At 42.9% G+C, this 13176-nt stretch overlaps 1 pseudogene; it reads right to left on the reverse strand.

The window, feature by feature from the left end:
- Positions 1–251: 251 nt before the first annotated feature.
- Positions 252–3312, reverse strand: LOC124656850 (annotated as a pseudogene).
- Positions 3313–13176: the final 9864 nt, after the last annotated feature.

Raw genomic sequence — 13176 nt, forward strand, 5'->3', positions numbered from 1 at the left:
GCTTTCATGTTCTAGTTACAATGCAATCAACACGAATGTAATGCATTAAAATATAGACTTATAATATTAATGAAAATTGCATATTCCAGTTGATTACCCACAAGAGGGCATCAACCTCACACTACAAAAATCCCCAAAAAAAACCACTCACTAGAATAATATTGTGCATGTTCCCAACTTACACACAAAGCTTGGAAATATAATAAGATACAAATTATTGGGTTTCCCTGTTGGCTGCTTCATTTAGTGGCCTATGGACTAGGAAGGATGTCCATGTTGCTAGGAGTTACCTTCGCTGAAATATTGGCCCTAGTAGTTCCACTAACCACCTCTGTGTTGGTAGGAGAATTATATATGGTAATATCCCCAATGTTGTCAGGATTTGTATTGTTTGATTTTCCAAACTTCTTGTTTCTCCTAATCATCACCAGTTGTTCGGCCACCTCTGTCATATCTGGCCGATCTTCTAAGTCTTCCTTTAGACAATCCATTGCTAGCTTTCCCATTTCTTCAAGGATGGAGATATCTTCTTCGGTTGTAATGTCATTGTCAAACATTGCCCTCCCACTCCTTTCCTTTTCATAAACTTTGCGGTACTCAATAATGAGACTAAGTTTCTCATCATAAACATTTTTCTTCCCTGTAATGAGCTCCAACAAAACTGCTCCAAAGCTATACACATCACTCTTCTGTGTCAAAAGGCCAGTTTTCATGAATACTGGGTCTATGTAACCCATGCACCCAACCACAACCTTGGCATAATATTCTTCTTTCAGTAGTTTGGACAACCCAAAATCTGCGATTTTTGGTGTCAACTTGTCATCCAGAAGTATGTTGTCTGGCTTGACATCACCATGTCTCATGGCATGAGTTGCATAACTATGCATATATTTTAACCCTTCTGCAGATCCAATTGCAATGTCCAAACGTGAATCCAAGGGGAGTACTTGATCCTTTTTGCGGTGCAGGATGTCTTGGAGGCTCCCATTTGCTGCGAACTCATACACCAACACTGGAACTTCCACCTCTAGGCAGCAACCAACGAGCTTTAGTATGTTCTTGTGAATCATCTCGTGTCCGGATCTCAACTTCATCAACAAATTCCTCCTTTGTAGCTTCATCTACCTTGATCGATGCCTTGACCGCCACCATGGTATTGTCAGGAAGAGTTCCTTTGTACACATTACCAAAACTTCCGTTTCCAAGAAACTCTGCATTATCTTTTGTGATTTTCTTCAGTACATCTTTTGTGAAAATTGAGAGACCATTCACATTTTTTAGCATCTCGCCTCCGTTCTTTTCAAAAAGTTTATCCAGCTTTCTCTTTTGGAGCATAATGAATGCTAGGAGGAGAGCGACAATAAGTACGAATACTCCTAGACTGATGCCTGCAATTAACATATCATGTGAATCAGTTACTCATGGCTAATGCACCTTAGTTGGTTCATTTTGTTTACTAAATACATGCTAACTGCGATTTTTATCCATTCCATGATGTGCAAGTGCTACTGTTACGATTTGGACATTGTCTTGCAAAGAACATTGATGTGGATGCTAAATACCAGTAAATATAACTATACAAAAAGTAGTATATCTCATTGGCTACTGATGAGATATTGTGTACCTCATCAACTCTGGTATCACCAGATAAATCACTCTAAATATTTTGATTCTTACTCTTATAGAAACACCATAATTCTAAGTCTCGCAATCTGAGTTAGTAACGAAGATGAATTTATTGATTTTGGAGCAATAATCATCTCTTAAAAGTTAAAATTTAAAAAGCATATTTCTATTTTCATAAATTAAAAAGTATTTATCCTCAAAGCAAGAGAAGTCAGATGGCATGAGAATCTTTATTTTGTAGATCTAGGTTTTATGTAGAATGCCAATATATATATAGCTCCTTGCAATTGTATGTGTTAATAATTTGATTCTCTCCATGTGGAAGCTATAATTCTATATTCCCTTAAAAAAGCTACAATTCTATAAGGAAAATGATTTGCATCGGCTGATACATGTTTTGATGACACTATCGCCTCTACAGATCACATGCCAAAAAGAACACTGGGATAGCATTGCGGGAATATGGAAATGTGAAATTGAGCACTCGCACAACAACAAAAAGTGAAATTGAGCATGTATGTGTACCTAGGGCAATCCTTGCTTCAACAGGGAATTTTGAGGCGCAAACATTCTCATATGCATTGTTAGCATGAGCCTTTTGTCCAGAAGGGCAGTCACAACCGTAAGAACCAACTTTGTTGTGGCATACTCCCTTGCAAGGGTAATACGGTTTCCACTTATCATCGCATTCATTGATATCTGCGTCATGGACGGAAAGGATCAGCAACAAGTCTGCACTAAATGAATTGAACCTGAGGGTTAGTTACCTTGGCATCCGCCCTCGCCGGTAAGGTATGGGTTGCCCCAGAAGCCGCTGGTGCAATTGCAGATGTATCCTTCGCTATTGTAGGAGTCGAGGCACTCACTGTTGTCGCTGACGCAGGCGTACCCCGGCTTGTTTTTCACCTCAGCGCAGGTCTTGTTGCCGTCTTCGATGTTGCGGATTGCCCAGTCGAGCACCAGCGGCTTGGTGGTCTTGGTGTCCATTTTGAGGTCGGACACCCGGAAGTCGTAGGTGTTCTTCTTCACTATGAACGCGTAATCGCAGGGGCTGTAGGTCAGGCCCGTGTGCGTATAGCCGAAAAAAGTACTTGCCGTGTAGGAAGCGAAAAATGTCATGGTGTTGTCCGTGAGTCCCGGCGGGATGTCGACGCGGCAGCAGCCGATGCCTGCGCAAGCGCCGTCCTCCGCCCGCCCCTGGCCGTCGCAGTAGGCCACGCACCCCGTGTAGAAGCTGTATAAGTTGGTCTTACCCGGCCCGCTGTTGGTGTAGGCAAAGGTGTTGCAGCCGAGGACGATGAGCTCGTTGCTGGTGTTGGAGATGCGGTACGCGGGGCTGATGCCGACGCTGCCATAGAACCAATCCAAGCTGGTCCCGTCGGTGGTGTTGTAGCAATTGTACGCGATGGGCAGCATCACCTCGGCCTCCGGTCGCGGCATCACGGTCAGGTTCAGCACCGCTAGAGTGTTGTTGTTGCCCGCGAGGATCGGCGTGCCGCCGGTGGTGCACTCGATCTCGAAGCCCGGCAGGAAGCAGCCGTCGCCGATGCCGAACGGGAAGCGCATTTCCACGCTGCCGCATTTCTGCTGGCATGTCGCTGGCGGCTGGAGGGCCAGGAGGCTATCGGCGAGGAACAGCACAGGCAGCAAGAGTGCCGTCCATATTATTGACGGACGCATGGCCATCGTAGCACCGACAGAATCAATGCTCGATGTACTTGTTTAGAAGATGATCGAGCTAGCGAACTCAACTTTTTGTGTGTGGGGAATCTAGCTTATTCAGCTTGCTATGTCATTAGCTGAATGGTGCAAGCGTTTTATAGAGTTAGCGGCTCTTGTATCAACTTGACATACTTAATTTGTCTCGACGACAAAGCTGCAGACTAGGAATTCAATCATAGTTTTTTTTGTTTTTTGTTTTTTTGAAACGGACTGCTCATCGTCATCGGTCTGGCATTCGCATTAAGTAACTCCAAGCTAACCATAGTTATCTGTATAATCAAGTCTCATGCTCTTTATGTAGAACTAGCAGTATAGCCCTCGCAAATGCGAGGGCGTCCTCTTTAATTTTTCGAAAGTGTCACTTTCCATTGAAGGAAATAGTATAATTCCATAGTCAGCAAGAATAGTTATACAAATGTGAAAAATTCACGATTCTAGTTTGTGTTGTAATCCATCGATAATTTCTGTAACATATTGCAATTGTTTATTTTCATTTTAATGTGAATGTCAGGGTTTCCCTATCCCCGAATAAGGTTTGCATCCTGGATCGGAATTAATGTTTTATAAACATTTGTATCTCTTTATATGTGATATAACTGGAATTATAAAACCACGATCTAGCTAGGTTTGTGTATGAAGTTTTTATTGCACGGGGAGATGGTAGTAGGTTGTATTCTACCTAAGTTCCATCCATTTAATGGGAGATCCAATCTCATAGATGTATATGTAGATTGGCATGGATTTGAAACCTATCTACTAAATAATATATTTGAAATCCGTGGTAGCTTCCCTTGGTTGCCTAAAATTACCGTAGGAATCTGAATTACCGGCCGATATTTTCCCAGGATAATCAAAAATAAAATCATAAGTTCTTCCTAATTACCTAAAATTATTTATCTTTGAGCAATTTATGTTAATACCGGTAAAATTTTGTCCGCAGCGGAAATATTGATGTGAGATCCAATCGGGTAGATCGACATGGATCATACTATGTCTTATGAATAATATATTTTAAATTCGTGGTAGCATTTCTCCGGCTGTAAAAAGATTCTATGGACGTCAAGTTTCTTTTCTCGGAAGGGTAAAAATCGCTAGGTACCGTTATTTTTCGTTCTTCGAAATATGGAAATATGGGCTGGTATTCCATCAAAATATTCAAAACAAATTCATAAATTCTTTCAAACTATCTCAAAATATTTAAATTTGACCGAATTATATTAATATCGACAAATATATTCAGGTAGAAAAATATCGATTGTAGTCGGTAAAACCGATTTCCTGCGGAATTTCGAAAATAGCAGCCAACAAAAAAAATCGTGAACGGACGTGCAACTACGGTACGATCAATGTTTTTTTTTGTTTTTTTCCTTATGTTAGACGGGACACGTTTTAAGGAAACGAATCAGTTGTTTCGTGTTCCTTCCTTATATTATGTTAAACGTACGAACCTACGTGCAAGCTGCACCTTGTGCGGTTGTGCCGTATGGAAACAAATCATTACAAAACGTTTTTTTCCCTATTCTAACAGATCCTACCTATTATTTTGATGGTCCGGCTGCTTAATTACGGAAGAACAAATCATGTACATGATTTTCCTACCAGGATAGCTAGCGTACATGGTACTCTTTTTTAGCGGAGGCAACAAATATCGTGTATTACATGAGTAATGTTTCTTATTAAATCATGACCATAAATCTCTAATCTAGTCTTCCATATTTTCTGTTCCTTTCTTATGTATATCGTGTCCCATACAAATTGTTGAGATGGTCCATTTTTTCTCACGTGAACGGTGACGAATCATCTTTATAGTTGGCCGATATATATAAATACTTTACGTGTCCATCTACGTGACATGTTGTACATAACTCTAATTTACGTAACATTGCTGCCTTTAAATCTTAACCGTTATAATTAAGATCAACGGATCAAATAATTTAAGTACATGTGGATTAACGTGGTGTCTCGTTTAAACATCCTCATTTTACTTTTAGTATATAATAGATAGATTAGCGCCTTGTCGTCTCTTATGCACTTGACTTGCTTAATTTGTCCCGACGACAAAGCTGTTGAGTACTAGTAGGAGTTTCTGCTCATCGGTCTTTCTTTCTTTTTTTAAAACGGACTGATCATCGGTCTGCCATTCACACTAAGTAACTCCAACCTAACCATAGTTATCTGTATAAGCAAGTCCAGGCTACGGTTAGGGGTAACGTGCCATGCTCATTAATTTAGGACGCAAATCGCGTCCAAGTCCACGGGTGTTCACACCTGCGCCCGACTCGACACAGCTGTTGACCCGAAAATTCGGATGTTGTCACCCAGCCGTTGGTTTCAAAATCGAATGGCTGAGATTTTTTTCCCAAGCAACCTAACATGGGGTCGATTTTCATTACCTTCGCAGATAACGAAAAAGCAGTACACAGGCATACATGATAATGTTATACCGCGCACAGCAAAGAAGGGGGAGGGGGCGCCGCCGACTGCTAGCGTTTTTAGAAGCTAAAGCTATTACAGGAGAAAGTAAAAAACAACAGTTTTGAATCGGGCCAGGCTCTCAGCCAGGAAGGGAACTTGCTCAAGATCAGCAAACACAGCTACGGAGCATCGACAAAAGCATCAGCCAAACTTTCAAAACATCAGCAAAGGGAGACAGCTTCATCCATCAGTTTCCATATGATCATCAGCGAGATCTTCCATTGTAGCATCAGCAATGCGAAGGATTCTTCCAGGGCGCCCTTCTGTTGGTGTGGAGGAGGAGGCAGGTGCACCTGTGGCAAGCTGGAGAAGGCTGGCAGGATTTTCAGCATTAGGAGAGCTATGAAGATCTGCCCAGTAGTTCATGAACACAGTAGCAAAACTAATCAGTTCATTTGGATTTTTAATGAGTTTATGATCAAAGCAAGCTCTATTTCTTAGTTTCCAGATAGCCCAGCAAATAGCAGCAAGACCATCAATTTGCACATTTCTACTAGCTAGAATTAGTCGGGGGAGCCACCAGAAGAACTGAGTAAAACTCCCAGGTCTATCAGGGGCACCCAACGTTGTTGCGACAGAACTCCAGACAAATTTTGCTGCGACACATTCAAAGAAAATGTGAGAAATGGTTTCATTTTCGTGACAGAACTGACAGGAGGCACTTCCCAACCATTTCCTCTTCAGCAAATTATCTTTTGTTGCGATAGCATTGTGCCAAATCAGCCAGAGCCAAATTTTAATCTTCAAAGGGACTTTGCTTTTCCAAAGGTGCCTAAAGGATCTGTCCATTGAATTCCTGGAGAGATGATTGTACATGGACTTAACAGTGAATTTCCCATTCTTTATCCATTTCCAGCATGGTCTGTCTCTTTCCTGTGATAAAGTAGTTTGCCTCACAATGTTCATCAAGCCATGTACCTGTTGAGCTAGATCAGGTGTTAAGTATCTTCTAAAGGACAGATTCCACCCAAGTGCAGCTGTTTCTGCAACTGTCGTGCTCTGTTCATTGCAGATATTAAAAATATATGGGAAGTTATCTTTCAAGGATTGGGAACTGCACCAAGCATCGTGCCAGAAGCTTGTTAGTCTTCCATTCCCCACTTTCATTCTCCTCCCACTAAGATAGAGGGGTTTAATCTTCATCATATCTGACCACAAAGGGGAATCACCCGGGCTTCTTTTTGAATAGAAGACACCTACATCTTTCATGTACTTTCTGCTCATAAATTGTTGTCAAGGACTAGTTTCTGATTCAATTTTTCACCACCACTTGCACATGAGACTGGTATTAAATTTGGATAGATCCTTCAGATCCAAACCACCTTTTTTCCTTGGTTTACAGATCCATCTCCACTTTACACGTCACACGTGTGGAAAAAAACCCTCACACGCGGTCTGCGCTATGTAGAAAGATTGATGAGCCTACATAGAGATTGGTGTACAGAATAGAATTTCTTTAGAAGACGCGACTTAAAGGTTTTCATTGTATGCCCTCACAAACAAGTGACTTGTACATAGATTAACATAAAAAGATTGCATTTCTAGTTTTGTAGACCTCCATCGTTTTGTAAGGGAATACCCTACATCATTTTCAGTTACTCCGTACATACCGGTTTATAAGGATATTATGCATTTCAACAACAAAAAAATTGGCTACAAATTTGGTAAAAAAAAACCACAAAATTGTACCATTGGAAAGTTTTTTTTAATATTCCCCATGAGACAGAGGAAGACGCTATCGCCAATGACCCGGAAGAGGGGAAGGAAGAATACGCTAGGAGGGCATGGTTGGAGGCGGTGGCGGCGGAGGAAATGACGGAGAAGAAGAAGGAGAAGGATCGAGCGAAGGCGGAGGCGCAAGCAGCGTACACCGTCGACGAGGAAATGGAAGAGGACAACTAGGAGGACAACTAATTGTAGGGGGAGATAGACTCATCGGAGGAGACGACAAGTAGGAAGCGTCGCCGTGATGATGGCGCGCTAGGGCCCTCAAGAAGAAGTAGGGGTACCAACAATTATAGTAGTAGATTTTAGTTGTATAGCTGGTATATAATTAGCATTATTGTCTTCAAATAGTTGTTCTCCATTGCTCCATGGGTGTTGAAGGCGTGGTGTACCTAGGTTTTGCTGCGCCATCGGTATCGCAGGTGTGGCGCACCAAAAGGCGGTGCGCCACTCCTAACTTCTGACTTAGCGCCAGGCTGGTGCGAGCCAATCCATTCCCAGATCAAAGTCGACCCACGCAACTCCATATGCCTCCTGCCCCGCGTCGTGCGCGGTCTGCGAGTCCCCCGCCGCTATCTCGAGCCGGACCACCTCTCCCCCCCCCCGTGAAGGATCTACACCGTCTTGTATTGTGCCACCTGTTGTATTGTGATCCAAATTCATATACTAAAGGAAGGCTAACTTCTGACGAGCAGAGCGAGGCCCGTCGCCGGTAGGCTTACAGGTTATGGAATCCTGAAACTAAGAAAGTTTTGCATAACAGGAATGTTGTCTTTAATGTGGCTGTCATGTTTCATAAGAGTTTATCTACAGATGTTACGGATGCTGTTGATTTTTCTAATAATTTTGATGATGAGCAATAGAGGATCAGCGTGCAGGTGGAGCACGTGGAGGAGAAAGAAAATGATGTTGCTGAGAATGAGAACACTGTTGTTCAAGACTCACCACCTGTTTTGCAGCAAACAAATAGTTCCATTGCTGCTGATAGACCAAGGCGTAACAAAGGTCCACGTCCTCGTTTAATTGAAGAGTGTAATCTTGTTCACCATGCTTTGAGTTGTGCTGAACAGGTGGAGCATGATACTGAACCTGCTACATATGCTGAGGTCGTTGCATCCGTTGACCGCGTGAAGTGGATTTCTGCTATGCAAGAGGAGATGCAATCGCTTGACAAGAATGGCACATGGGATATTGTGCCCTTGCCTAAACAAAAGAAGGTTGTCCGCTGTAAGTGGATATTTAAAAGAAAGAAAGGTTTGTCTCCTAATGAGCCTCTAAGGTATAGGCAAGGTTAGTAGCAAAAGGTTTTAGCCAAATTCTAGGTATTGATTCGCTATGCATGATCTAGAGCTTGAGCAGCTAGATGTAAAGACTGCTTTTCTGCATGGTGAGCTTGAGGAGGGGATTGCCTGGTAAAGAGAATCTTGTGTGCAATTTGAAGAGGTCCCTTTATGGTCTGAAACAATCTCCAAGACAGTGGTATAAAAGGTTTGATTCATTTATGATTGCACATAAGTTTAAGAGATCTCAGTATGTAGCTGTGTTTATATCAAGTTTGTTAATGGATCACCAATATATTTGCTGTTATATGTTGATTGCTGCCAAGAGCAGGAAAGAGATCTCCACTTTGAAATCACAATTAAGTAGTGAATTTGAGATGAAGGATCTTGGTGCTGCTAAAAAAATACTAGTTATGGAAATTACAAGAGATAGAAAATCTAGTGTGTTATTTTTTAGTCAGCAAAATTATATTCAGAAAGTTCTTCATCGTTTCAATATGCATGATGCAAAGTATGTTAGTACACCAATTGCTTCTCACTTCAAATTTTCAGCATTGCAATGTCCTAGTAATGATGAAGATATTGAGTGCATGTCACGAGTTCCATATTCTAGTGTTGTTGGTTCCTTGATGTTTGCAATGGTTTGTTCTCGTCCTGATTTATCATATGCTATGAGTTTGGTCAATCGATACATGGTTGGTCCTGGTAAAGAACATTGGAAAGTTGTTCAGTGGATTTTCAGGTACCTTCGTGGCACATCCAAATCTTGCTTGAAGTTTGGCAAGACCGGTGAGGGACTCGTAGGCTATGTGGATTCAGATTTTGCTGCCGATTTGGATAAGAGAAGATCCCTCACAGGTTATGTGTTCACTGTTGGTGGATGTGCTGTGAGTTGGAAGGCAACGGTACAATCTGTTGTTTCCCAATATACGACCGAAGCAGAACATATAGCAATTAATGAAGCTTGCAAAGAGTCTGTTTGGTTGAAAGGTTTGTATGCTGAGCTTTGTGGAGATGATTCTTCCATTAACTTGTTTTCTGACAGTCAAAGTGCAATATACCTTACTAAAGATCAAATGTTCCATGAGAGGACAAAGCACATTGATATCAAGTACCATTATGTTCGCGACATTGTTGCTCAAGGTAAACTGAAGGTATGCAAGATAAGTACTCATGATAATCCTGCTGATATGATGACAAAGTCAGTCCCTGTTTCCAAGTTTGAGCTTTGCTCGAGCTTTGTTGGTATAACTGTTTAGCCCAAGTGGGTGTTGGCACCAGCAAGTGTTTTTTTTTTGTTCTTCAGGAGATTTTTGAAGTTCATGCTACAAGATGGAATTTGTCTCAAGGTGGAGTTTGTTGTATTGTGATCCAAATTCATATACTAAAGGGAGGCTAACTTCTGACGAGCGGAGCGAGGCCCGTCGCTGGTAGGCTTGGGGAGGCGCCTATATATATACATCTTGTAAGCCGTTGGTTAGGGTTTTTATCAGATTATAAGATATCCCACGGCGTTTGTAAACACTCCCCGATATAGTGAAGTTTTGCTGGCTGGCACCTGTGGTTTTTACCTCTCTTTGTTGGAGAGGATTTTCCACGTTAAAATCTTGTGTCCCCTGCGTGTGTTCTTATTTCGTTCTTCGTTATTTGCTTGTTGCTTTTGTAACACCACCGGTGAGCTCCCCTCTCCAAATTTCCCCGCATCCCGGCTTGCTCGCCCCCGCCGCATCTCCCCTCTTAGAGCTCCAGATCCCGTCGTAGCGTGCTCGCCCCAACACGTCGACCCCGGACCACTCACCCCTGATGGCGTTGCGTGGATTGACTGCTCGCCCTTGGCCCGGTCACCCCACCACATCTCCCTCCCCGGATCTCTAGATCCCGTCCTGGAGCCCTCGCCCCCAACACATCAACCTTGGACCGCTCTTTCCAAATAGTGATGATCTCTCAGAAATTCTTGTAGAACTCAGTTGGGAAACTATCTCGGCCTGGAGATTTCGTGCGCTCCATTTGGAAGACTGCCTTTTTTTGCTTCATCCTCCGTATAAGGTGTAGTAAGATATGCATTTTTCTCATTGAAAATTGTAAAATATCATCAGTTCGGCATTTTTCCATTGAGAAATTACCTTCTCTTGGTTCCCCAAACATATTTTTGCAATGCTTTATTATGTATGCTTTGAGGCGCTCGATCTTAGTCCGGGAGCTTTTCCTACGCGGTGCAGTTCGTCGGCTCCATCCGCCCCTCTTTCCCGCCATTCATCTGACGATCATACGTTGTCCTAGGGTTCCAACTCTGTCCAAGATGAAGATCTACTGCTTGCGAGTCTCCATCGATCCGGCTGAAGTCTCGTGTTCCGGAAGGCTCCACCGGCGAAATCCATTGGGCGATTCATGCCTGGAGATTGCTGGATCGGGTGGGATTTGGTCGTGCGCACCCGTATTTTTCTCTGGCCCTTTGGTTTCAGAGGGAGCTCTACGAAGCTCTGTTGGCTGTTGCCGTCATGGAGTACGCTTTTTCATTCCATGGTGAAGTCAGCCGGCGGGAAAGATCATTGAAGTTGGGATCTCATGACTCGCAATGGTGGATCCAATCTTTGTGGTGACGAGGAATTGGCTTCGTGATTTGTTACCTGGAGCAGCTGCATAGTAAGTGGGGGCGTCGGCACATGAGAAGTTCTAAGTCTTACCTTTCAGGGTGAAAATCCAAGGTCTGGCCTTAACTGGTTGTTCCTGGCAATGACCTTGTTAAAGACATTGTTTTGTGAGCGAGGACTTTCTCCAAGGTGAAAACCTAAGATTATTGATCAGGCAACGACGGTGCATGTGTTCTGTTTCCTTCTTGAAGGCGTTGCTTTTTGAGAAGCTGGACTTCTGATGTTGTCTTGGTGGTGTTAGTACTGCTTCTTTACGGAATATACCACTGTAGCAGGATTTCTATTTTATTGTAATTCTTCTTCTTCTCTTTTGGTTGTGTGCATCCGTAACACTAGGGCAATGCGTTGTTGCAGAGACTGGGTGTAATTCGTATCTTCGGATATTAATATATGCTCTTTGTCGAAAAAATGTGTCCTATGTGCAGCGCTACGCAGGAGATGCGGGGGGGGGGGGGGATAACTTGGGTAGGATCTGGCTATAGGTAGGATATATGAGATCGATTTTTTAAAATACAAGAAACATGTTCAAAAATTCTCAAAAAAGTGACAATACACATCTTTGTTATATATGCGAGACCAAAAATTTGCTGCTTCAAATTCGACTTACATTTAGAGTCCAAAATAGATAAGTTTGGGAGAGAATAGTGTGAAATATTATTCACCTAAGGTTGACACTATTCACAACAGAATTTGTCCTTTTTATTTCTCTAAATAGATGCAGTTTTGAGCAAAAAAAAACAATTGGACTTGTAAATACAGACTGTACTACTGTAGGTATGCCATAAGCTTTTTTTCAGATTTCTCGCATTTTACAAATATGATTTTGTTGAACCGATCCTACGATCTATCCTAATGAGTTGATCCTTAAGTCTGCCCCGGAGATGCGGCACATCTGCTTGCAACCTGCCCCTTTGCCAAGGAGGATTGGATCCTGGTCATCAACCGTGCTGGAGTGAATGTTACTGGCGTGCTTGACGCTGATTCTCCTCTATGTGATTGGCCGGAAACGTCCGCGCATTGCATTGGCAAAGGCTTTGGCGATCCCTTGTGCTGCTGCCTTTTGTCCGTCTAGAAGGAGCGCAATGCCAGGATTTTTGGATGGATTTCTTCCACGCCGCCGTAGTTGTTCATCGCTTTGCTTGCAGAGGCAAGATCCTGAGTTGACGCCGGTCGACGGGGAGTGCTTGCCTGGTGTAAAGACCCCTAGAACCCGACAGCAGTTCGGTGACGATGACCTTGGGCTAAGCCCAGTAATACTGGACTTACGGGCAAGACATGCTACGGAGGCTCTACGGAATGACGTGTAACGTGTGAGTTGGTTGAGTTTTCTATCCTTCCTGAAAAATCGGGCTGCATGCTGAGTTCTACAACTGGGTTGGTTCAGTCCGTGAGAATTTTTTGTAAGATTTAACCGTAGGTGTAGCATTACTCGGCTAAGCCTGTGCCTTTTACTTTTTCTCTGCATGTTACTTTGTTAGAACATCTCTAGCAGAGCTCGTAAAGGGCCAAAACCGAAAATGAACCGCTAGTTTACGGGTTGGGGCCGAAATACGTCGCCGATCAGTTACCGTAAACGAGGTGAAATCGAATTTTTTTCGGGCCGAGACCAAAAACCCAAATCGACGTGTATTTATAGGGGGCGATCGAGCGAACCGAACGGTGGATCCATATCTAAGGCGCGCTGAAATTTCACCGCA

The sequence above is a fragment of the Lolium rigidum genome, chromosome 5, assembly GCF_022539505.1.
Source record: "Lolium rigidum isolate FL_2022 chromosome 5, APGP_CSIRO_Lrig_0.1, whole genome shotgun sequence".
NCBI classification, from domain to species: Eukaryota; Viridiplantae; Streptophyta; class Magnoliopsida; order Poales; family Poaceae; genus Lolium; species Lolium rigidum.